We start from the raw sequence: 25,371 nt of genomic DNA, 5'->3' as shown, positions 1-25,371 counted from the left end.
AAGTTGCGTAGTCTATATGTTTCGTGTAAGTGAGATCATACAGTATTTGTCCTTTTCTATTTGACTTATCTCACTTAGCATAATGCTTTCAAGGCTCATCTGTACTGTAGCATATATTACAATTTCATTCCTTTTGTGACTGAATAATATTTGACTATATGTATATATCACATTTTATTTATCCATTCATCTGTTGAGGGACACTTGGGTTGTTTCCACTTTTTGACTAATGTGAATAGTGCTTCTGTGAGCATTGGTGTACACATATCCATTTTGAGTTCCTGCTTTCAATTCTTCTGGGTATATACCTAGAAGTGGAATTGCTGGCTCACTTGGTAATTCTATGTTTAACTTTTTGAGGAACCACCAAACTGTTTTCCACAGGGTCTGCGCTATTTCACATTCCCACTAGCAGTGCATGAGGGTTCTGATTTCTCCACATCCTCACCAATGCTTGTTATTTTCCAATTTTTTAAATAATAAGCGTCCCCACCAGGTGTGCAGTGGTATCTCATTGTGGCTTTGATTAGCATTTCCCCTGATGATGAACATTTTTCGTGTGATTATTGGTCATTTGAATATCTTCTTTGGAGAAATGTTTATTCAAGTCCCTTACTCATTTTCAAATTGGGTTGTCTTTTGACTGTTGAGTTGTTGGAGTTCTTTATATATTCTGGATACAATCCCTTATCATATACATGACTGGCAAATATTTTCTCCGATTTTGTGGGTTGTCTTTTCACTCTCTTTATAGTGTCCTTTGAGCACAAAAGTTTTTATTTTTGATTTGTCCACTTTATTTTTATCTTTTGTTGCTGGTGCTTTTGGTGTTGTATGTAAGAATCCATTGCCGACACCAAGGACATGACAATTTATCCTATATTTTCTTATAAGAGTTGTAAGGTTTTAGCTCTTATATTTAGGCCATGGAAATCCTGGTGGCATAGTGTTTAAGTGCTACGGCTGCTTACCAAAAGGTCGGCAGTTCGAATCTACCAGGCTGTCTTGGAAACTCTATGGGGCAGTTCTACTCTGTCCTATAGGGTCACTATGAGTCAGAATTAACAGCAATGGGTTTATTTAGGCCATTGATCTATTTCAAGTTTATTTTCATATATGGTGTGAGGTAAGGGCCCAATTTCATCCTTTTGCTTGTAGAAATCCAGTTGTCTCAGCACTGTTTATTGAGGACAGTATTTTTTCTCTGTTGAATGAACTTGGAAACCTTGTCAAAAATTAGTTGGCCGTAGATGTATGTGTTTATTTCTGGACTTTCATTTCTGTTCCGCTGGTCTATATGTCTATCCTTATGCCAATACCACACTGTAGCTTTGTAGTAAGTTTTGATATTGGGAAATGTGAGTCCTCCAGCTTTGCTCTTGTTTTGCCAAGATTGTTTTGATTATTGGGGCCTCTTACAATTCCACATGAATTTAAGGATCAGCTTTTCTGTTTTTTCTTAAAAAAAAAAAAAAAACTGTTGGAATTTTGATAGGGATTACATTGAATCTGTAGATCATTTTGGGTCCTATTGGCATTTTAGCAATATTAAGTCTGACAATCCATGAACATGGGATGTCTTTACACTTATTTAGGTCATCTTTAATTTCCTTCAGCAATGTTCTATAGTTTTCAGTATGCAAGTCTTTTGGTTCCTTGGTGAAATTTATTCTTAGGTATTTTATACTTTTAAATGCTATTTTAAATGAAATTGTTTTCTTAATTTTCTTGATAGAGTGTTTAGTGCTAGTGTATAGAAACACAACTGATTTTTGTGTGTTGATGTACCCTGCAACTTTGCTGAATTTTTTAGCTCCAGTGCCTTTTTCATGTGAATTATTTGGGATTTTCTATATATAGGATCATGTCATCTGTGAATAGAGGTAGTTTTAATTCTTTCCAACTTAGATGCCTTTTATTTCCTTTTCTTCCCTAACTGCTGTGGCTAGAGCTTCCAGTACAGTGTTTAATAGCCATGGTGAAAGCAAGCATCCTTGTCTTGCTCCTGATCTTAGGGGAAAAGTGTTCAGTCTTTCACCACTGAACATGAGGTTAGCTGTATGGGTTTTTCATAAATGTCCTTTATCATGTTGAGGAAGTTCCCTTCTATTTTTAGTTTTTGGAGTGCTTTTTTTTTATCATAAAAGTGCTGGATTTTGTCAAATGCCTTTTCTGTGTCAATGGAGATGATCATGTGTTTTTTCCCTTGATTACAGTGATTGATTTTTCTACGTTCAACTACCTTTGCATCCCTGGAATAAATCCCACTTGGTCATGGTGTATAATCCTTTTAATATGCTATTGAATTCAGTTTGCTAGTGTTTTGCCATTGACACATTTTTCATTTATTTGTTTGTTCATTCCACACGTCTTTATTGAGCAGGAACCATAAGAGGCACTGGTGATGTACCAAGGATATACCGCAGCAAGGAGGGAATATGCTTCTGCAAGAATGTAAATACGACAGCCATGATTTCTGCCCCATGGCTCTCTCAGACTAGCGTCTGTTACAAGTAATGGAGTCTGACCAGTTATCACATACTAGTGAGTTTGGTTCCACTTTTAGATAATCCCAGATGCTCTTTGTTTGTTCTGATCATTTTGTTGCACATTACCACCCCCTGGCAGAGTTGGGGCACGCTCTGAGTGTAGAGCAAACCCACATCACTGGCTCTGACATCTGAGAGGTACTGTCAGGGGACACGTGGATAAATAATAGGGGGAAGGGAATAACTGTCAAAGGAGTTGGTCACAGACACAGTTATTTTGTTACTTCTTGTATTATTTTCTGCTATCACTAATGTCTTTTTCCAGACCCAGAGCCTAGGTGGACTCGAATAGGCTGTAGATTTTCAGGGTGAATGTGGAGACTTGATTAAAACGCAGGTGAGCATCACAGAATGTCAGTCATCTGTTAGGTTAAAGCAAGGGTATAACAACATTCTTCAAGGGGGAAATCTCTTGTTTTCTTGGTATACACTGTTAACATCTGTGAAAATTAATTCTGTCATTACTAATTCACTGTTCATATTTCCGTAACTGAGTTTAATGGTCAGAATAGGTGATGGGCACCCAATCCAGAGCACACATATTCTGGATATGACCTTGAATCCACCCCTTTCCCTCTCTGCTCTCCAAAGGGGAAGGAGCCTCTGCTGCTCCACCTTGGCTTCCAGCATGTGCCACTGCTCAGGCACTTTACATACATTATCTCTAATCCTCTCCAGACACACCTTTTAGCTAGCTGTTTTTTTTTTTATCCCCATTTGACAAAGGAGCAATCTGAAGCTCAGAGACCTTAAACCACTTGTCCAAAGCCACGCAGTTGGCATGAGACAGAGTTGGGATTCAAAGCCAGGTCTAACTCCAAAGCCTGTGTTCTTCCTACTATAGTACCCTGTCTCAGCTGGACTTTGAGGTCATGAAAAAAATGCCTTCGAGTCAATTTCAACTCACAGCCACCAGGGTAAACCCAGGCACTTCCTTTTTTCCTTTTCTTTTGTCTTCCCTCCCTCATACCTCCATGCCTCTTGCCCTTCCTTTCTTTTTCTCTTTTCTTCCTTCTCTTCATTTGTTGAATTAATAAGATTTTAACCCTTTATATGTACTAAACTGAGGATACAAGATACAATTTTAAGATCCTCGTCTTCAGGGACAAATTTAATTGAGGTGTTAAATAAGTAATCCTTGACAACACATTGTGAGAAGTTCTATACAGACAGGAGGTATGGGAAAGCTGTTTAAGAAGTGGAGAAGGAGGGTGCCTAGGAGTTTGCCTGGCAGTACAGACAGCATTCGCAAAGGCACAGCAAGGTAAAACAGCAAGACTTGTTGGTGTGACTGGAGTCCAGCCGTGATCTGGATGAGAAGTAAGGCCTCCCTCGCAGAAAGGCTTGCAAATGGAGAAATGACAAATAGGCAGAAGGCCATCAAAGGCCCAGGGAACCCTGGAGGGTTATCGTGGCAGAGATTAGGGGGTGAGGGGATGAAGACTTCTGCAGGGTCTCTCTGCTGCCTTTGAGACCCAAGCACGCCCTGTGGATGATACAGGCAGAAGAGATTTGCTGCTATTTCTACAGTCCTGGCTCCTTCCTGAAACATTCTCTTACTTGGATTCCACTATGGAGATGCTGCTCAGTGGTTAGACCAGAGAACGCTGAAATGCTGGACCTTTTCTTTCCCTTCTTACTGACATACTCCGTCACCTTGAGCCCATTTCTTCAGCCCCCTTGGGCCACCTGGTGCCAAGGAGAGTAACTTCAGGAATGGCAGAGTCAGCACACAGCCATCTCCTTATCAGCCCCCTAACGAGCTCTGGCAGGGAATGACAGGAGGAGGACAGGAGCCTGAGACTCAAGGACATGCAGCTCCATACTGAACAACGTGGGCAATCAGACGGGGATCTTAAAATTCACCCCAGGTCGTCTTTCAAGCAAAAACACTGCTACTTTGGTCTCATCAAGATTTGGCTACGTGGTGTTAATTAATCAATCTATTAATCTGTTAAGTCAATAAATATTTATTGAATATCTTCAACTATTGTAGACATTGGAGATACAGTGGGGGATAAAATAAACCTGGACACTGTCCGCATGGATCTTACAGGCTAGTGAACAAGACAGAGATCAGTGAGTTTCTAAATGTGTTAGGTGCAAGGGAGGCTAAGGGCAAGGAGCTATGAGACCACAGAGAGGGGAACAGGATTCTGTCTCAAGGGGCAGGGAGGGCAGGGAAGACTTCCCTTGGGAAATTCTGTTTGAGCTGACGTCTAAGGAATGAGTAGGAGTTACTGGGCAAGGAGAAGGGAAGGGCATTTCAGCCAGATGGCTATCTGAATGCCACTGGAGTTGGTCCTGGGCAGGAATGGGTGATACTGGACCACACCTTGCCCCAGATGTGAAGCTCTGATATGCCTTCCAAGATGTTCCCTAGGATTACAAGAGCCCAAGTCCTGGAGCCATCCTCTATGACTCCCCCAAGCTTCACAGGAAGATTTCAGAGACTGTAATAGCATAGGATTCCCTATGGGACCCCCTTGGGGCTATGAAATGTCCCAGCTGGGAGATCTTAGAGGGCATCACATCTACGTCTGCGTTTTCTTTTACATACAGGTACCACTTGCCATCAAGTTGATCTCACTCAGGGTAGCCCCGTGTGTATCAGAGTAGAACTGTGCTCCAGAGGGTTTTTGGAGGCTGATTTTTCAGAAGTAGATTGCCGGGCCTTTATCCCGAGGTACCTGTGGATGGACTGGAACCTCCAGCGTTTTTTTAAGCAGCTGAGCACGTTAACCGCTCGAGGACTCTTATATAGAGGTATATAATATATTCTTTTAAAATATACATGTAAGTTTAAAAAATAAAAAATTACCTATAATTCCAACATCTAGTAACATCCCTAGTTAACACTTTGGTGTCATTCCTTTTTTTAATAAAGAATGTATAGTTTAGATAAGTTCTTTTCATAAAAATGAGATCACACTATATATACGGTTTTGTAATCTGTCGCAAACCAATTAACAGGTGGATTATCTGGACTCAGGGACCAAATGGATATGGGATATGAGAGAGAGGGAGAATGGTAGAACGACCCCCAGGTTTCTGATGTGGACATCTGGGTAGACGGTGGTGACAGTCCCAGAGGGGAAAACCAGGAGAAAGCCAGATCTGAGAAGGAGGGTGAGTTTAGCTTTGGAAATAGTAGCTTTGGAGTCCCTTTTAGCCATCCAGAGTCCAGACTGAAGATGAGATGCTGGAGTGAACAATGAATAGGTGGCTACTTGGAGTTGTGCGTGGGAAAGGAATCAGCCAGAGAGAGAAACATGTGTTCAAGACGTAGGCAGAAGTGGAGATCCTGTAAAGGCGACTGAAAGAGCGGGTCGGGAGGTTTTCCAGAGAAATCTTGTAAAGTCAGTACAGAAAAGCATTTATCAGATTCGTCAATACAGAGGTCACTAGCAGGAGCAGTTTCCCTGGGTGGCTGAGGTGGAGGTCAGGTGGCAGTGGGTGGCCGTGAGTACGGAGAGTGAGGAGAGGGGATGGAGATAGCAGTTTGTGGAATACTACTCTTTAGATGCTTAGCTTTTATGGGAAAGCAAGATATAAGGTTATAGCTAGAGGTGGCTGTGGAGCTGAGAGGTTGGCTGTTTAAGAAGAAATAGCTTATGTAAGAGGCTGTTGGAAATGCTGGTGGCACAGTGGTTAAGAGCTATGGCTGCTAACCAGAAGGTCAGCAGTTCAAATCCACCGGGTGCTCCTTGGAAACTCTGTGGGGAGTTCTACTCTGTCCTGTAGGGTCACTATGAGTCAGAATTGACTCTGTGGCAGTGGGTAAAGAGCTGTTCAGAATCAAGCACCAGTATCTTATGGACAGGAGCCCTGGTGGCTCAGTGGTTAAGCACTCAGCTGCTAACTGAAAGGTTGGCGATTCGAACCTACCAACAGCTCCACAGGAGAAAGATGTGGTTGTCTGCTTCCATAAAGATTCCGAAAAACCAAACCTATTGCTGTCTATTCAATTCCAACTCATAGCGACCCTATATGGTTTCCAGGGCTGTAATCTTTATGGAAGCAGATTGCCACTTCTTTCTCCCTCAGAGAGGTTGATGGGTTCAGACCGCCAACCTTTTGGCTAGTGCTTTAACCACTGCACCACCAGGTCTCCTTCCATAAAGATTACAGCCTTGGAAACCCTATGGGGCAGTTCTACTCTGTCCTATAGAGTCGCCATGAGTCAGAATTGACTTGTCTGGGTTGGAGTTACAATACAGGTAGGCAGAGTGGAGGATCAGGGAATAAAGCCTTCATAAAGGAACTCTGAAGCCCTTGCCAAGACACTAGCAGTTTTTCCCACAGCAAATAACTGGGAACCCCTGTAGTCAGGCTAGTATCTGCCTGGATGTTGTCTTAAAAATCCTTTACTTTCGTGCAGTGATTTAGTGTTTACAAAGTACTTTCCCAAGCATGAGTTCGTCTGTCCTTTCCTACGGCTCTCCGAAGTAGGTATTATTATCCCCACCTTACAGATAAGTGACCTGAGGGTTTAAAGTGCATAGCGACTCACCCAGTGTCCCACAGCCAGCAAGTGGCAGAGGTGGGGTGATAACTTAGCACCTGACTCCAAGTCACATGGCCTTTCACTGCTGGAATTATAGCCTTGTCTCCAGCCACGACTGGTGTCAATGTCTGAGAAGTCCTTATAAGTAGAGAGTTTGAAAGGTGCCCACAACCTGGCACCCAAATCTGAATCTGTCCACAAAGGCACCGTAAACCATCTGTAAAGTGAGAGAGCTGGACAGATGACCTCTAAGATCCCTTCTGCTCTGACCGTCTGCGTATAAGGCCCTCTTGGCTGTTAAGTGCTCAGCACTGGTACCTGTAAGGAGAGGAACTGGTACCTGCAAGGAGAGGAACTGGTCCCAGCCTGAGTACGAGAAAGCACACTGGAGAAGGACTAGAGGCCCCTCTAGCTTCAAAGTTGGGAACCAAGTAATCTGTGGGCACTCACCTCCATGTTGGCCAAATGGCACATTTCAGTTCAAAGAGAAAAGGACTTTGGAAGGCTTAGATTCAAGGCTCATAAGCTTTGGACATCAAATAGCTCTTACCAATGACATCTTGATGAATTAAGCATAAACGAAGCTGAAATGCCTCATTCCATTTCCCTTCATGGGCTCTTGGAAAAAAGGATTGCGGAGGGAGTCTGCCAGAGACCTGGTGGGGTGGGCTGCGGTGGCCTCAATCCACTGGGATGGTTGTCCAGACACATTTTGCTGAACTAAAAAAAAATACAACAACTAGTCCCCTGGGATTACTTTTCACCTTGAAGGCAGAGATGACTTTAACTGCAAATAGGTCAGTCATAGAATTCTGTTCAGCTTCTTTAAAATAAAGAGACAGATCTAGGGGCCAAAATGGGGTAATCACCTCTTTTCCGCACGTGACAGCCTAGCTTAAAAAAAAAAAAAAAAAATTTTTTTTTCTTTTTTTTTTTAGGGAGGGGTTTATCGTCCCTTCCCACTTAAGCCTTGTGTCTTAGTTATCTAGTGCTGCTATATAACAGAAATACCACACATGGGTAGCTTTAACAAACAAATTTATTTTCTCACAGTTTAGGAGGCAAGAAGTCCAAATTCAGGGTGCCAACTCTAGGGGAAGTCTTTCTTGCTGTTGGCTCTGGAGAAAGGTCCTTGTCTCTTTGAGTGTCTGCTCCTAGGCAATCTTCATGTGGTTTGGCATCGCTCTTCCCCCATCTCTGCACTGCTGGCTTGTTTAATCCTTTTTATATCTCTGTATACTCTATGGAAACCCTGGTGGTTAAGTGCTATGGCTGCAAAGCAAAGGGTTGGCAGTTCAAATTCAACAGGCACTCCTCGGAAACTCTATGGTGCAGTTCTACTCTGTCCTATAGGGTCGCTATGAGTTGGACTGGACTCGATAGCAACAGGTTTGGTTTTTTTTTTTTTTAATACACTCTATAAAAAGAGTTAAACAATCCTGACTCATTAACATAACAAAGACAATCCATTCCCAAATGGGATTATAACCACAGGCAGAGAGGTTTCAATTTACAACACATATTTTTGGGGGACACGATTCAATCCATAACAGCTTGTTTTCTGCATTTACTTGAATCAAGAAGAGATGGGCTTCAATTATAATTCAACCATTCATTCATTGATTTATCAAAACAATACAAAGTGCCCACTGTCTGCCAAGTACTGTTCCGGTGCCAGGCATTGCCCTTAAGGAGCTGAGAATCTGTTTAAGGAGACAGGTAAACCAACAATTACCATCAGTATGATACATTTTATATTAATAATACTTATGGTGATAATAGCACTTTACTATGTAACTCATTTAATCCACATGGTAACCACATGATACAGATGAGTCACGAAGAGGTTAAGTCGCCTGTTAAAGGTCACATGACTTGTACATGGTTAGGCATGGTAGAAGTATGATCAAGATTGTGGTACAGGAGCAGAGACGGGTTCCCCAAGGACGTGGTGATTGAGCAGAGGATCGGGAAGATTTGTCTTGATAGAAAAGGATAATCCAGGTGCTGTGGACACCGTGACACATATAGTCTTGTGTGGCTAGAGTCACGCGAAGTAAGAGCGGGCAAGAATAGGGCTGTAGGCAGGGTCCAGTTCTGCTGGGATTTGGGTATTTAAACTATGTCCAGAGGGCTAAAGCAGAGCTGTTGAAGAGCCGGGGTAGTTTGTCTGTGTTATTTAAGTTGGCTTTGGTTTAGAGGTTACTGTGACAGGTAAGGAGACAGTTGGAGTGGGGGGACTGGATGCAGTATCCTCATTCGATCCAGGCTGGACGGGGTGAGCCTGAATCAGGCCTTAGCAACGAGGAGGCCTGGGAGACGGTTGCTCCACTGTAGGAATTTCAGCATTTAATCTCTGACTGATTGAGTAGGGAGACATGCCCTTTCCTGTAAAATTCTTAACATGGGTTAAGGTACTTTGGCTCTCAGGCAAAGAGGAATGGGCTTTTTGACCCAGGGAAAAGTCCTTTCTAGATTGTGACTTGAAGGATACATTCCAGGAATGATCCACCTATACAGCCTCCCCATCCCCTGAAACCTGGGAAGGGAGGCAATCCATCTTGTCTGGTTCATTATTCACAAACAGAGACTAAAAGGTCCAGGGCCCTGGACTGCATCTCGGCCCCGACTGCCTTGCTCTGCCTCATCTGTCCCTGTCTTTACAACACTTGGTCTCATTTTGAGTTCTCTAAAGGTTCTTTTCCATCACTTGAGTCCTTTCACCGATCTGATAAAAAGCCAATAGAAACAGTTTCAAGACTGCAGCCACTTTCCCATTCTTCTGAGTTGACTGTATTGGCCCCACCAATAGCCGGGCTCGTCTGTCTCTGTTCTGTGATTGCCTCCCTTCTCCCATTCAGGGGTGAGGCTGCATACCCCCCAGAAGTTGCGGCTGGGCCTCAAGAGCCGCAGCCAGTGGTCAGTGAGAGCCCCGGGTGACTCCCACCTGGCTGTGACCTGCTGTCAGTGGAGGGCTATGCCCGGGCTTTTAGATTTTCCCCTCCCCTGGCTTCCTGTAGCTTTGTAGACCATCAGAATGGGGGTTTCCTCTGCTGCAGACACTTAGTCACGTCTCTTCCTAGTTCAGGAGCCCCTGGGTGGCACAAATGATTAATTGCTATCTACTAACCGAAAGATTGGCAGTTCAGACCCACCCAGAGGGGACTCAGAAGTAAGACCTGGGAATCTGCTTCTGAAAGATCACAACCTTGAAGACCCTATGGAGCAGTTCTACCTTGCACACGTAGGGTCAACATGAGTCAAAATCAGCTAACAACAGCAACTTCCTAGATCACAGCTGAGTCACCAAATGGGAAAGGGAGCCAAAAAGTATGGGGGAGGATACTGATGATAGCTCCTGACAAGGGCCACGCTCTTTGTAGGAGCTCTACACATGCTATTGCATTTAATTCTTAAATGGCCATGGCAAGGATTATTACCCCATTCCACAGATGAGAACACAGAGGTCAGAGAGCTCAGTAATTAATGGAAGCTCAGACATACAGCAGGTAGCCAGAGCCCAGACTGATACTCTATTCATACCCCAATCATGTGCTCTTCCCTCTACACCACTAGGATTCATGAGAACTGGTGGCTGCAACAGAGAACCATCATAGTCGAGTCCTCTCGTTGACTATGTCTGTCTGCCACAGGAATGGACAGGAAGGAATAGGCTGGTCCAGTAGAACAGCAATAAAGAAGGCATCTCTGAGTGGCTCTTTAAGAGGGTCAGTTATTCCTCAACTCTGTTTTCTGGGATGCTGTGTTATATATAACCACTGCTTCTCCTTACAGACAAGAAAGCAGAGCCCCAGAGAGACTAATGCATGGAAGTGCTAGGATTTAAAACCAGGCCCCTTTGCTTTAGGAGCTTACAAGCTAGAAGGGCAGACAGATGCCAGAAGAAATCATTTTAAAATGAGGTCTTAGAGGATAAGTACTATATTAGACACACCAGCCACATTATACTGAAGTACGTGAGTAGGAGGCAGGAATTAGTTATGAATAGGGACCCCTGGGATGGATTCTTGGTGGAAGTAAGACTGGAAACTCCTTGAGGGCAAGCTCTATATCTTATTACCATGGCATCCTTATTGCCTGTCACAGTGCCTGAAACACAGTAAAGAGTTAATAATAGTTCCATTGACTCATATAGAATAAGGCACCATGTGGTAAATACTCCTAGCATAATCCTAGGGAGAGCTCCCCTCAACAGGTTTATATCAACGCAAGGCTTAGAAAACCAGGTTATCAATTGGTTTATCAACCAACAGACATGACTTTGACACTTACTATATACCAGGCCCTGTTCTAGAGGTTTGGGGTAGAAGGGCAAATCAGATCTGGTTCTGTATGTGAAAGCTTACAGACTAGGTAGTTTTGGGGTAGGGAGCATCCAGGCACGTGAAAACATGTTTGCTCCAGAGTAGTTGTGAGAGGTGTGAGAACATTGCTGGGGGAGCACCAAATGGGGCAGGGCCAAAAGATAACATCATCTGTCACGATATGTAGCTGAAATCCTCATCTCCCATAAAGCATTCTAAGCCCATTCCCTCATCAGGATTGTGGAACATAAGGCCCAGAGAAGGGCAGCCACGGATGAAGTGAAAGACCCCAGCGTTCTGCCTGCCAATCCTTAGATCCCTGTGATGGGGGCTTTTGAGGGGCTTGGGATTCAGTTTGTCTCAGAGCTACCAGGGCAGCTTCAGATTGGGAACTCCTCCAAACCCACTGGGCATCTAGAAGCAGGCTGTGAAATTTGTCAGAAGGCTTACTTCTTGGGAATTATTACCGCCTTCCCCCAGAGTGCCAGCTGTTAAGGGGAGCAAGGGGTCTGCAAAGGAAATGGAAATGTGTTAATTAAGCATCTGAAAGCCCTCTAAGAGGTTGGTTTGCTGTTAAGCAGAGGAAACAAAACCAAACCCACTGCCGTCTAGTCAATTCCATAGTGACCCTGTACCCAAAAAACCCAGTGTCCTCGAGGATAAAGTAAAACTGCCCCATAGAGTTTCCATGGCTGAAATCTTTATGGAAGCAGACTGCCACATCTTTTAGTGGGTTTGAACTGTGGACCTTTCCATTCATAGCTGAGGTTTTAACCACTGTGCCACCAGGGATCCTAGATGAGACAGGCAGTTGGGAATTGATTTGGGTCGAGGTAGGGAAGGAAGCTATGGAAAGTGGTATCTTAATATATTCTAAGAATACTCTGGTCCTGATTCCTCCCCCCCATGATGGCAGAGGTGAGGTCCTTACCTGCAGGCTCAGCCATGCACCAGCCTCTAGTAAGAGTTTAGGAATCCTTTCAAGAGCTCTGGTTCAACATACAAGGACTTAGCTTCGGCCTTGTTCCCCAAAGTAAGTTCTTGCTTGCCACCCAGTTCTAGTAATTCAGCCCCTAGTTATTCCCTAAGACAAAGTCTGTGATGTTGCTAAGCCTGGTTCTTTTGCTCCTTATTCTCCAGGAGTAAGGATCCTATTCCTTAATATGGCTTAAAAAAAAAAAAAAGCATTGGCATTGAGTTGATTCTGACTCATAACTCCTGTTGGCATACTTCCTGTTCTCTGCCAATATTGCCTGTCCCTAGATACATTGATTCAACATTGATTGTACATTCAGGTTGAATAAGACATAGCTCTTGCTTTCATGGAGCTCACATTCTGTATGCATAGAACCTTCAAGTATGGTTGTGTAGGTTGCATATTGTACAAGCGTGAATGACTCTGAACTCCAGTCCTCACTCTGCTCACCAAGCATGTTTTCTAGTGTGGGGCTTATCCACCCACAGATTTTCTTCCTACAGAGATGTCTTCAGCTTGGTGAGCCATGTGCCCACTAAGTCTGCTGGGAGGCCCTATTAGGATTCTCCAGAGATACAAAACCAACAGGATACACACACATACACATAGTGTAAAAACCAAAGCCATTGCTGTCAAGTTGATTGCAACTCATGGCAACCCCATGTGATATAGAGTAGAACTGCTCCATAGGGTTTTCTGGGCTGTAATTTTTTTTTTTTTTTTTACAGTTCTACTCTAATACACGTGGGGCCACCATGAGTCAAGACTGACTTCATGGCAACTGAGTTTTTTTTTTTTTAATTGTGCTTTAAGTGAAAGTTTATGAATCAAGTCAGTCTCTCACACAAAAATTTATATACACCTTGCTGTATACTCCTAGTTGCTCTCCCCATTATGAGACAGCACACTCCTTCTCTCCACTCTCTATTTTTGTGTCCTTTCGGCCAGCTTCTGACCCCCTATGGCCTCTCATCTCCCCTCCAGACAGGAGCTGCCTACATAGTCTCAGGTGTCAACTTGAGCCAAGAAGCTCACTCCTCACCAGTGTCATTTTCTGTCCTATAGTCCAATCCCTGCCTGAAGAGTTGGCTTTGGGAATGGTTCCTGTCTTGGGCTAACAGATGGTCTGGGGACTATGACCTCCGGGGCCCTTCTAGTGTCAGTCAGACCATCAAGTCTGGTCTTTTTACAAGAATTTGAGGTCTGCATCCCACTGCTCTCCTTCTCCCTCAGGGGTTCTCTGTTGTGTTCCCTGTCAGGGCAGTCATCAGTTGTAGCCAGGCACCATCTAGTTTTTCTGGTCTCAGGCTGATGTAGTCTCTGGTTTATGTGGCCCTTTCTGTCTCTTGGGCTCGTCGTTACCTTGTGTCTTTGGTGTTCTTCATTCTCCTTTGCTCCAGGTGGGTTGAGACCAATTGATACATCTTAGATGGCTGCTTGCTAACGTTTAAGACCCCATACACCACTCTCCAAAGTGGGATGCAGAATGTTTTTTTTGATAGATTTTATTATGCCAGTTGCCCTCCATGTCCCCTGAAACCATGGTCCCCAAATCCCCACCCCTGCTATGCTGGCCTTCGAAGCATTCAGCTTATTCAGGAAACTTCTTTGCTTTTGGTTTAGTCCAGTTGTGCTGACCTCTTCTGTATTGTGTGTTGTCTTTCCCTTCACCTAAAATAGTTCTTGTCTACTATCTAATTAGTGAATACCCCTCTCCCTCCCTCCCTCCACACCCTCCTAACCATCAAAGAATATTTTCTTCTCTGTTTAAACTATTTCTCGAGTTCTTATAATAGTAGTCTCATACAATATTTGTCCTTTTGCAACTGACTAATTTCACTCAGCGTAATGCCTTCCAGATTCCTCCCCTATGTTATGAATTGTTTCATGGATTCATCATTGTTCTTTATCGACGTGTAGTATTCCATTGTGTGAATATACTATAATTTACTTACCCATTCATTCATTGCTGGGAACCTTGGTTGCTTCCACCTTTTTGTTATTGTAAACAGTGCTGCAGTGAACATGGGTGTGCGTATATCTGTTCAAGTAAAGGCTGTTATTTCCCTAGGATATATTCCAAGGAGTGGGATTGCTGGATCATATGGTAATTCTATTTCTAGCTTTTTAAGGAAGTGCCAAATCGATTTCAAAAGTGGTGGTACCATTTTACATTCCCACCAACAGTGTAGAAGTGTCCCAGTCTTTCCACAACCTCTCCAACATTTATTATTTTTTGTTTTTTGGATTAATGCCAGCCTTGTTGGAGTGAGATGGAATCTCATTGTAGTTTTGATTTGCATTTCCTTAATGATCCTGAGCATTTCCTCATCTATCTGTTAGCTACGTAAGTGTCTTCTTTAGTGAAGTGCCTGTTCATATCCTTTGCCCATTTTTTAATTGGGTTATTTGTCTTTTTGTAGTTGAGTTTTTGCAGTATCATGTAGATTTTAGAGACCAGACGCTAACTGGAAATGTAATAGCTAAAACCTTTTTCCCAGTCTGTAGGTAATCTTTTTACTCTTTTGGTGAAGTCTTTGGATGAGCATAGGTGTTTGATTTTTAGGAGCTCCCAGTTATCTAGTTTCTCTTGTTAGTGCATTGTTAGTAATGTTTTGTATACTGTTTATGCCATGTATTAGGGCTCTTAGCCTTGTCCCTGTTCTTTCTTCTATGATCTTTATCGTTTTAGATTTTATATTTAGGTCTTTGATCCATTTTGAGTTCGTTTTTGTGCATAGTGTGAGGTATGGATCTTGTTTCATTTTTTGTCAGATGGCTATCCAGTTACGCCAGCACCTTTTTTTTTAAGAGACTGTCTTTTCCCCATTTAACTGACTTTGGGCCTTTGTCAAATATCAGCTGCTCATAGGTGGATGGATCTATGTCTGGATTCTCAATTCTGTTCTCTTGGCCTATGTATCTGTTCTTGTACTAGTACCAGGCTGTTTTGACTACTGTGGCAGTATAATAGGTTCTAAAATCTGGTAGAGTGAGGCCTCCCACTTTGTTCTGCTTTTTCAGTAATGCTCTATTTATTTGGGGCCTCTTTCCCTTCCATATGAAGTTGGTGATTTGTTTCTCCATCTCGCTGGAATTTGAATCGGAATTGCATTGTACCTATAGAAAGCTTTTGGTAGAATAGACATTTTTTAAATGTTAAGTCTTCCTATCCATGAGCAAGGTATGTTTTTCCACTTATGTAGGTCTCTTTTGGTTTCTTGCAGTAGCGTCTTGTAGTTTTTTTGTGTAGGTCTTTTACATCTCTGGTAAGTTTTATTCCTAAGCATTTTATCTTCTTGGGGGCTACTGTAAATAGTATTGATTTGGTGATTTCCTCTTTGATGTTCTTTTTGTTGGTGTAGAGGAATCCGACTGATTTTCATATGTTTATCTTGTATCCTGATACTCTAATGAACTCTTCTATTGGTTTCAGTAGTTTTCTTGAGGATTCTTTAGGGTTTTCTGTGTGTAAGATGATGTCATCTGCAAATAGAGATACTTTCACTTCTTCCTTACCGATCTGGATGCCCTTTATTTCTTTGTCTAGCCTAACTGCTCCGGCTAGGACCTCCAGCACAGTGTTGAATAAGAGTGGTGATAAAGGGCATCCTTGTCTGGTTCCCAGTCTCAAGGGAATACTTTAAGACTCTCTCCATTTAGGATGATGTTGGCTGTTGGCTTTGTATAAATGCCCTTTATTATGTTGAGGAATTTTCCTTCTATTCCTATTTTGCTGAGAGTTTTTATCATGAATGGGTGTTGAACTTTGTCAAATGCCTTTTCTGCATCAATTGATAAGATCATGTGGTTCTTTTGTTTTGTTGAGATAATGGATTACATTAATTGTTTTTCTAATGTTGAACCATCCCTCTATACCTGGTAAGAATCCCACTTGGTCATGGTGAATTTTTTTTTTTTGATACATAGTTGAATTCTATTGGCTAGAATTTTTTTGAGGATTTTTGCATCTAATTTCATGAGGGATATAGGTCTCTGAGCTGTAATCTTTATAGAAGCAGATCGCCAGGCATTTCTTCTGTGCATCTCTGGGTGGGTTTGAACTGCCAACCTTTAGGATGGTAGTTCAGTGAAAATCATTTGCACCACCCAGGGACTTACACATAATATACATATACATGCAGAGAGAGAGAGATTTATTTTAAGGAACTGGCTCGCGTGATTATGGGGACTGGCAAGTCCAAAATCCATAGGCCAGGCAGGCTGGAAACTCCAGCAGGATATCTGTGTCACAGTCTTGAGGCAGAATCCTTCTTCTCTTGGAAATCTCAGTTTTTGCTCCTAAGGCTTTGAATTAATAGGCCAATCCATCTTGTCAAGGGTAATCTCCTTTACTTAGTGTCAGTGATGGTAAATGTTAATTGTATCAACAAAATACTTTCACAGCAACATCTAGACTAAGTGTTTGACCAAACAGTTGGGCACCAAACTCAGCCAAGTTGACACATAAAATAACCCATCATAGAGGGTCACCTTTTTATAATTCATACAATGGTTTCAACTCTACTAGGAAGGAGGCTCTATGTGGAAAAATAATATGATACAAAAAAAAAACCAGTTTTTTTTTTCATGTGATATATGCAAAATGAAACCATTTGCAAAAACTATAGGAATGCACAGAAGAAAGGCAGTAGAACAAAATAATGATAACAATAACTATTGTGTATTGAGTATCTACTACTTGCCAGGCATTTGTCATATGTAATTTCCTCTCCACACAGCAGTGATCTCACAATATAAATATTATTATTCACGTTATCGGTGAAAGAGTAGAGAGTAACTTCAGCTTGAGAGAGAGGCTAACCTAGGATCACGCAGCTAACAAATGACTGATGTGGGATTCAAACCCAAGCCTACCTGACATCAGAGTCCATGGCCATTCTAACACACCGGGATGCCTCTATGGGAAGTAACATTCAAGTTGGACCTTGCTGGATGAGTTTGTCAAGCAGATAAGGGGAAAAGATTTCCAGGCAGAGGGAAATGACTGGGCAGAGGCATGGAGTCTGACACAGATGACATGTTTAAGGAACATGGATAGAGCAACATGGCCACCTCAGAGGCTGAAGGGAGATCAGCAGCTTGAGGTGATGCTGAGAAGGCACGTCTAGGTCAGATTGTAGATCCTTTTAGAACACAGTAAAGAGCTCGGACTATATCTTAAAGATAGTGGGAAGTCAGTGGGTTTTTTTTAAAGCAAGGGACTGATATGGTTAGATCTTTATTGTAGAAATAGTGTCTAGAACAGTGGTTCTCCAAGTTGGTCCCTGAACCAGCAGCATCGCCATCACTTAGGAACTTGTCAGAAATCCCAATTCTGCAGCTGCATCCAGGCCTTCTGACTCAGAAACTCTGGGGGCAGGGCTGGGGGTGGTACAATCTGCATTTTAGTGGGGACTCCAGGCAGGAGTAGATTATTCAATAGGCAAGGTAAGCACAGTGCTTACCTTGCTTACCAGATCGTCTGTAGTGAACAGTTTCACATTTCTTCACATCAAAGATTCTGCTTCTAGGTATGGCTGGCATCTATCTCTCTCCCAACCCCACAGCATCTTCCTACACAATCAAAGCCTCTTTTCAAAGTTATGATCCCTGACACGCATGGATTACCCAGTAATCAGATGTGGTGTAACCCATGTCAAATAGTTCATTACAGATTAGTAAGTAAGCACAAGTGAGCCCATGCTTACTTTGTTTCCTGGGTAATCTGCTCCCCGGCTCCAGGTGATTCTGATGCATGCTCAAGTTTGAGATCCAGTAGTCCTTGGTGCAGTTTGGTGAATGGATAGAGTAGAGAGGACCTGGTAGCAAAAAGGCCAGTACAAAGGGTATTGAATAATTCAGGCTTGATGAGGTAGCAGCAGTATGATTTGAGTAGCTGTAATGAATTACACAGGCATTTCAGAGATAGAATGGATGGGGCTTGGTTATTGAATGGGGAGAGAAGGCAGAGGGGAGGGAGAGGGGAGACTCCAGGCTGACTCCTAGTCTCTGATTTGAATGACAGGTGGATGGTGAAGTCATTGGTTGGGAAAATGGTGCATAGGAACAGAGAAGCTCTAAATGGCAGAGATAAGGTGTGTATGATGTGTTACTACAGTGTTGCCAGAACTTTGAGGTGGAAAAGTACAGTAGGTCAGTGAGATGGGGAGGAAGGCCGGCCAGAGGCAGAGTTGGGCACCAGCTCTATTTGGGAGTCGTCAGCACACACGTGGTGGTGAAATGGAAGGGATGTGCACACTCCTGGCCTCACATCCCTTTCCCTCTCTGCTGGTCTCGAAGGGTGCAGATCGCTGCACTGTCACTTATGAGCTATGTGGACTTGGACAAGTCGCCTAATGTTTCTGAGCCCCAGTTTCTTCATCCTCAAAATGGGAATAATAGCACCACCCTCTGGGTTATTGTGAGAAATAAATGAAATATAATATCTGTAGTGTGCCAGGCACATCATAGACTCTCACTAGAATGTAAGTTCCCTGAGATTAGGAGCTATGTCTCTCTTACTCATCTTGTATTGGCAGCTCCTGGAACAGTACCCAGATTATGGCAGAATATGGGCTGGATGGAGGGATGGAGGGATGGAATGCTGTGATGGTATGTGCAAGAGAACTAACCATTACACACTGACCCCAAGAAACTTAGAGCCTAAACAGAACAGTCCAATGCTGAAAACAAGTTGCAGGTTTTCAGATGATTCCAGTACTAGTAGCAGGGAAAGCCCCCACAACCCAGCTGTCCTGGTGCATCCATCAGGTGGGGGCTGCAGGAGAAGGTAGTTTCTTCAGCTGTCCTCACACAGCAACCTGCCCTCTCACACCCCCAACCTGTGTCCCCTCCCTGGGCTGTGCCTGCCCGAGCTGTCCACAGCTGGGCCTCTAGCTCACCCCACTGCGTGTTCAACTCATCCTACTTCCCACCTTACATTGCTTTGCTTTGAGAACAAAGAAATGAGACGACCTCAACTCTCTCTCCCCCCGAGGTGGGAATGTCCAGGTTAGTTGTCTGACTCTAAGATTGATCCCCAGCCTCCTATTTTGTTCTGAGTCACAGCTCCTCCTCTCTTCACTCTTGGACCTTTAGTTGGCCCACCTGGGTGTTTGCTCAGCCCCTACCACACACACATTTCAGTCCCACCTGCCTTTAGAATATACCCACTCTCATGGTGCTTGCTGGCTTTATTTCCTTGAGTATGTGTGTTGGGAAAGAGGGAGGACCTTAGCCTGAACATCATGGAACAGGCGCCCAGAGCTGTGTGGACCCTGAGACTCCCATGTGCTGCATGCAGCCCCTTATGGCTCCCAGTGCTGACCCTTTGCCTGTCCCTTGGCTGAAAATTGTTTTAATGATAGTAGTGGGGACCATTTTTTGAGTATTTACCATGTGCCAGATACACTGCCAGTTGCTTTACAAATATTTAATCCTTAAACAACCTTACAAGGTAAAGTATTACTACCCCCATTTTATAGATTACAAGACTGAGGCTGAAAGGTCAAGTAACGTGTCCAAGGTCATTATAGCTGGGAAGTGACAGAACAGGATTCAAACTTGGGCTGATACACAATGTGCACTCTTAATTATCATGCAGAGCCACCCTGAACACACGTTGTACCGTGGTCATCAAATCTTGCTGCTGTGGCTCCCTGCCTGCCCCAGTAGACAGGCCCTGGTCATCTCTTGTCTTCCTGTGAATAAATAGCCCTGCTTCAAAGAATCCCTGATGTGACGATCCCTTCTGTCCTCTGGCCATCCCTCACTTAGGAAATGAATTTGCACCAGAAGGTCTTGTGGTGTTCAGCTTGCTTGTTGCCATGGCTTGGCTTCGCTGTCTCGCAGTTCCTGGCCAGAATCATTATGTGCTCTGGGGGACTTACTTACAGGCTATTTTTCTTGCCATCCTGTAGCTTATCAGGAACAACTGACATCTCACCATCCATCAGCAGGAGAGCCAGGCCTGTCTCAGTCGTGCCAGTGACACTGTTGGCAGCTATGGAGGCAGCCATTTGAGAGCCCCTCTCCGTCCTGTCCATTCCGGAACCTATGGAATTATTCCTTGTCTTCTGCAGCCCTCAGAGAGGACCCTTTGTTTGATGATAAACTCCTCTGCCCGAGTTGGGTCTACATCTGCAGCTTAGGCAAAAAAACGAAGGCCTTGGTCCTTGTAAATGGCAGCATGTGGTCCAGTCAATGAATTTGGACCACTCAGAAAGACACTGTCGGCTCCTGCCAAACAGATCCCAATCCAGATCCAGGAGACACCCTGTGCAGACCTGAAAGTAATGTGGCTTCACTGCCATGTCCTGGTGGCTGCAGAACTGTGGGCCAGGGGCCTGGCAGGGAGCCAGTGTGTGGCAAACGGGGACACAGGCGATCAGACCAGAGGGTCGGGTGGTCAGTACACACAGCAGATGTGCAGGCTGGTGTCAGTCTGACTGATAACCCATGGGAAGGCAGTAGGAACAAGTCAGCTCTGGAGGTTTGGCCTTCAGCAAACCCCACCAGGCAGGACGGCAGAGCCCAAAGCAGAAACCAGGTCTACAGGGCTCACAGGAATGGACAAGGGATGGAGGCAGGATCCGGAATCAGGAACAGCACAATAATAACAATAAAAACCAGCTGCCATCAAGTCGATCCTGACTCAATGTGTCACCACGTGTATCAGAAGAGAACTGTGCTCCATAGGGTTTGCGATGGCTGAGTGGAAGTAGATTGTCAGGCAGTGAGCATTTATGAACCACTTACTCCGTGCCAAGCCCTGCACATTAACTCATTTAATCCTCACAACAACCCCACAAAGTAGAAACTTATCATTCATACTTTGGTCATGAGAAAACAAGTTCAGAGAGGCTAAATAACGTTCTCAAGGTCCCACAGCTGGCAAGAGGCAGACTTAGACACAGGGCCATCTGACAGCTCTGTGATCAGATACTGGTGGGCAGTTCATACAAAACCCTGTGAGAGCTTGGCTGTGGGACCTAGGCCAGATGGGTTTTAAGAACCCTTCACAGAGGGGGCCGGCAAGCATTGGAGGGTGACTGCAGCTCCCAGCAGGGAGGCAGGTCTCTCCCAGGGCTTCGCCTCTTGTTCCCTGCAGACAGAGAGTTAGGTCCTATGGAAGTTTAACAATCTGTCCAGTTGTTTGGACCCGATGAGAGATCTAGACTTTTTTCCATCCAAATGAAAATCCGGTTAAAACATGCAGAGGTTCATTTTACCCCTTCTTGAATTAGAAGCCACACAGATGTTTAAACTGAGAGACAGCGAAGACTTGCCACGCCTGACCCTACCTTTCTTGTGGGTGTGAAGTCACAGACTGTGACACAATTAATGCAGTCACCGCAGCCCCTTGCGTATCTGGGAGGCTTTTCACACCATAGAATCAATAGGATGTTTAGCGTCAGGCATGAACGTAGCCAGACGGCAACATGGTATAGTCGTGGGAGCCAGCCTTTGCTGGGATTCCGTCTTCCACTTAGGCAAATCGGTCAACTTTTAAAACACATTTTTATTTTCTGTATACATACAGAAAAGTATACAAATTTTAAGTTATCAGTCTAATGAATTATCACAAAGGAAGCTAGTCATGTAATCACTGCCCAGGTCAAGGATTACACCATTATCAGCACCCTGGAAGCCCCTCTGTCCCTCACCACCACCGCCACTACACACCTTCTCAGCTCGCACCCTCTCCCCACCAAAGGTAACCGCTATCTCTAGTTTTAACACCGCTTAGCTGTGTTGAGGGGAACCCTGGTAGCGTCATGGTTAACAGCGCGGCTGCCAACCGAAAGGTCGAATCCACCAGGCGCTCCTTGGAAACCCTATGGGGCAGTTCTACTCTGTCCTGTAGGATTGTTATGAGTTAGAATCGACTTGATGGCCACAGGTTTGGTTTGGTTTCTAGCTTTGTTGAGCTTCATTCCCACATCTCTAAACAGGCCACTGCTGACCTTAGAGGCTGTTGTGATGCTTAAAAGATAGAACCTGGGAAAGAAGCTTTGAGATGTTATTATTGATGGGCACAGGAGCCATGTCAACAGGTGGCACACCCCTCCCGAAATAGGCCAAACACACTTCTGTCGCACCAGGAACATGGCTACAGCCTGATTTACTGCCATATCTCTCCTCGAAAAACTGCTGGCAGCCCTGAGAAAGCCCCTGCTGCCCCTCGCAATGGTTTTTACGTGTTCCTGTGCTGATAAGAAATGAGGAAAAGGCTAGATACTATCCAATTAGTGGAGCTAATTGGTCAGATAATTGCTCACCCTTCAAGGTGTGGTGGGGCAGCTCAGGGCAGGTCTCTGAGGCGGAGTAGGGGCCACCTCTGTCTGGCAGGAGCTGTCAGGAAGGAGGGAGAAGCAGGAGAGGGGACCCATTGGCTGGGAGTATGGAGAGAGCAAAGGAGAGACCTCTAGAAGTTCTCTATGGCTGTCAGCAATGCTCCCAGCAATTGGTGGTACTTTACTTCACCCAACAAAAGCAGCCCTAATAGCAGGCCTGTGCATTACACCATCCCTAATTACAGGGCTGACAAGTAGGGAGGAAATAAAAGAAAGAGAGCACCATGAGCTGGTGGTACTGTCAGATTTTTCCTGCGGCAGCAGCAGCTGCACAAGCTGCTTGCCTGAGCTTGCCTGACACAGCCACCCGCACAGGCCTGGTACCCATAGGCCCTGAGGTGTAGACTTGGCCCCCTGCTTGTCAGGTTAGAGCCGCAAGTCTGATCCCCACGTGGGCCAGTAGGCTTCGCTCAGTGCAGGGCCCCGTGCGCGCTCCAGACCTTAACCAGCGGGACTTGGGAGAGTGGGAGAGTATGGACTCACAGGTAGATGTGGTGCCTCTTATCACATGGCCGGGGCTGGAGGCTTCCTCAACATGACTAGCAAAAAGGGGCATTTGGATTAGATATGAGCATAAACAACAGCAACAACAAAAAACACCAATTGCCGTCACGTCCATTCCAACTCATAGCCACCCTATAGAACAGGGTAGAACTGCCTCATAGGGTTCCCAAGGAGCGGCTGGTGCATTCAAACTGCCAACCTTTTGGTTAGCAGCCGTAGCTCTTAACCACTGTGCCACCAGGGCTCTAAAATGAGCATATCAGCCTGACAACTCAGATAAGATTCTATGTCTTTTCATTATTTGACATGTAAATTGTTGGTCAATCTTCAGAAAACCAGGTTGGATGATAATGGTGATGGTAGTGGTGATGCCAGGAAAAAGAGCCTAAGGTCTTGGGGCCTCACCACATGTGTTGTTGCTGCCTAGACCAAACATTTCATTTGTTAATTCTTAACTACGGAAACACTGTATGACATCAATAACACCTACTGCTTTTCCAATTGTGGGATTTCTTTGCATGCTCTTCAAAACCTGCATTGATATTTCTGAAACAGTAATCTGTTTTTTTTTTCTTTTTTAAATCAAAAGTGATTGTTAAATTACAATAAAATAGTAATAGCCTACACTCGTGAAGCAAGAACAGGCTCTGTTTTAAGTGCTTTTTGTATATTGTCATTTAATCTTCACAATGGCCCTATGAGGTATGTACTATTATTATCCCCATTTTACAGTTGAGGAAACTGAGGCAGAGAGAGGTTAGGTAACTTGCCCAAGATTACATGGCTAGTAAGGGGCAAAGCTGGCCTTGGAGTGTATTATCTTAGCCAAAACACTCTACTACAAAATTGTTCCAGCAGCTCAGAGTCAAGGTAAGAGAATAGTATGAATTAAGCTCCTGCTTCCATTGATTCATCTGTGCATTCGTTTGATGATGCCTTCATCCAACAACTACTGATTTAGTGCCTCTGTGTGCCAGGCATCGTTCTAGGCTCTGGAGATACATGGTGGAGAAGGAAGGCCGGCAAGAGGTTTTTGATGTTGAGGAGCTTGCATTCTAGATAGGCAATAAATAGGTAAATCAGTAAATAAACAAGACAATTTTAATTCATGATGTTTGCTGTGAAGAACACAAGCAGGATCATGAGACAGAGAGCATCAGGGGAGAGAGGCCTTTTGATGGGAATTCAGGAGAGACTATTCTGACAGCATGTAGTTCGAAAGCTGACGTGTAAATGAACACCAAGAAGAAGCCAGCCAGGCCAAGACCCGGCAGAGCATTCCAGGGAGAGGAAAGAGTAAATGCACAGATCCTAATGTGGAAACGAACTTGTCTGTTGTGCTCAAGAAACAGGACGGTAGCCAGTGTGGCTCATTTACCTGGTGATGCCTTACCATGCATGCCTGGCAGGCCATGCTAAGGAGTTGGGATTTTTTTGTAAGTAGCCCAGGGCCTCTCTCTGGGTTCTCTTCCTGGATCCATGCACGCCCAGGGGCCTGAAGATAGGATTAAGAGAGCCCACGAACTTAGAAGGGAAAAAATTATATCTGTGTTTTTCTTAAATTATGAATGTGGTCAACAAACCATAGAGGTATTAACTGTACCCGTGGCTTTATCACCGGTGATATGTTAGCTATTAGACCCACCTCTCAACAGTCCAATCCATGTGCATGGGTGTTGCCCGAGTCGGGGCCAACTGGACAACAGCTAACAACATTAGACCCACCTCTAGCTCTTGTTATGTAAAGTTGCATATATGTCATTGCGTCACGAAAACTGTAACAGTATTTAACTGTATTTCTATGCAGTCATCTAGGCATTTTTTTAAGGAGTTAAGAGCCTTCTCACCAAACCGCGTAAGAGGTCTGTGGCCTAAGAAAGATTAAGAAGGAACTCTAGAGGGCAGTGCAGAGAAGAATGGCATGATCTGCTTTAGCTTTTTAAAGGCTCCTCTGGCTGTACACTCGGGGGTACTGGATTCTGGCTGTAGTGGAGCCCTGGTGGCGCGGTAGTTAAGAGCTTGGCTGCTAACTAAAAGGTTGGCCGTTCGAGTCCTCCAGATGCTTGTTGGAAACCCTACGGGGCAGTTCTGCTCTGCCCTGTAGGGTTGCTGTGCCTTAGAATCGACTCGATAGCAGTGGGTTTTGGCTCTG

General features: G+C 44.3%; 1 protein-coding gene across 1 annotated transcript in view; it reads left to right on the top strand.

The window, feature by feature from the left end:
* The window catches only part of GRIK4 (glutamate ionotropic receptor kainate type subunit 4), a 363,160-nt gene that overhangs the window by 282,167 nt on the left and 55,622 nt on the right, over nt 1–25,371 (top strand). The window lies entirely within an intron of this gene.

This window comes from Loxodonta africana, chromosome 15 (assembly GCF_030014295.1).
Source record: "Loxodonta africana isolate mLoxAfr1 chromosome 15, mLoxAfr1.hap2, whole genome shotgun sequence".
NCBI lineage: Eukaryota > Metazoa > Chordata > Mammalia > Proboscidea > Elephantidae > Loxodonta > Loxodonta africana.
The sequence above is the reverse complement of the archived record's forward strand: the minus strand, read 5'-3'. Positions and strand labels throughout refer to the sequence as shown.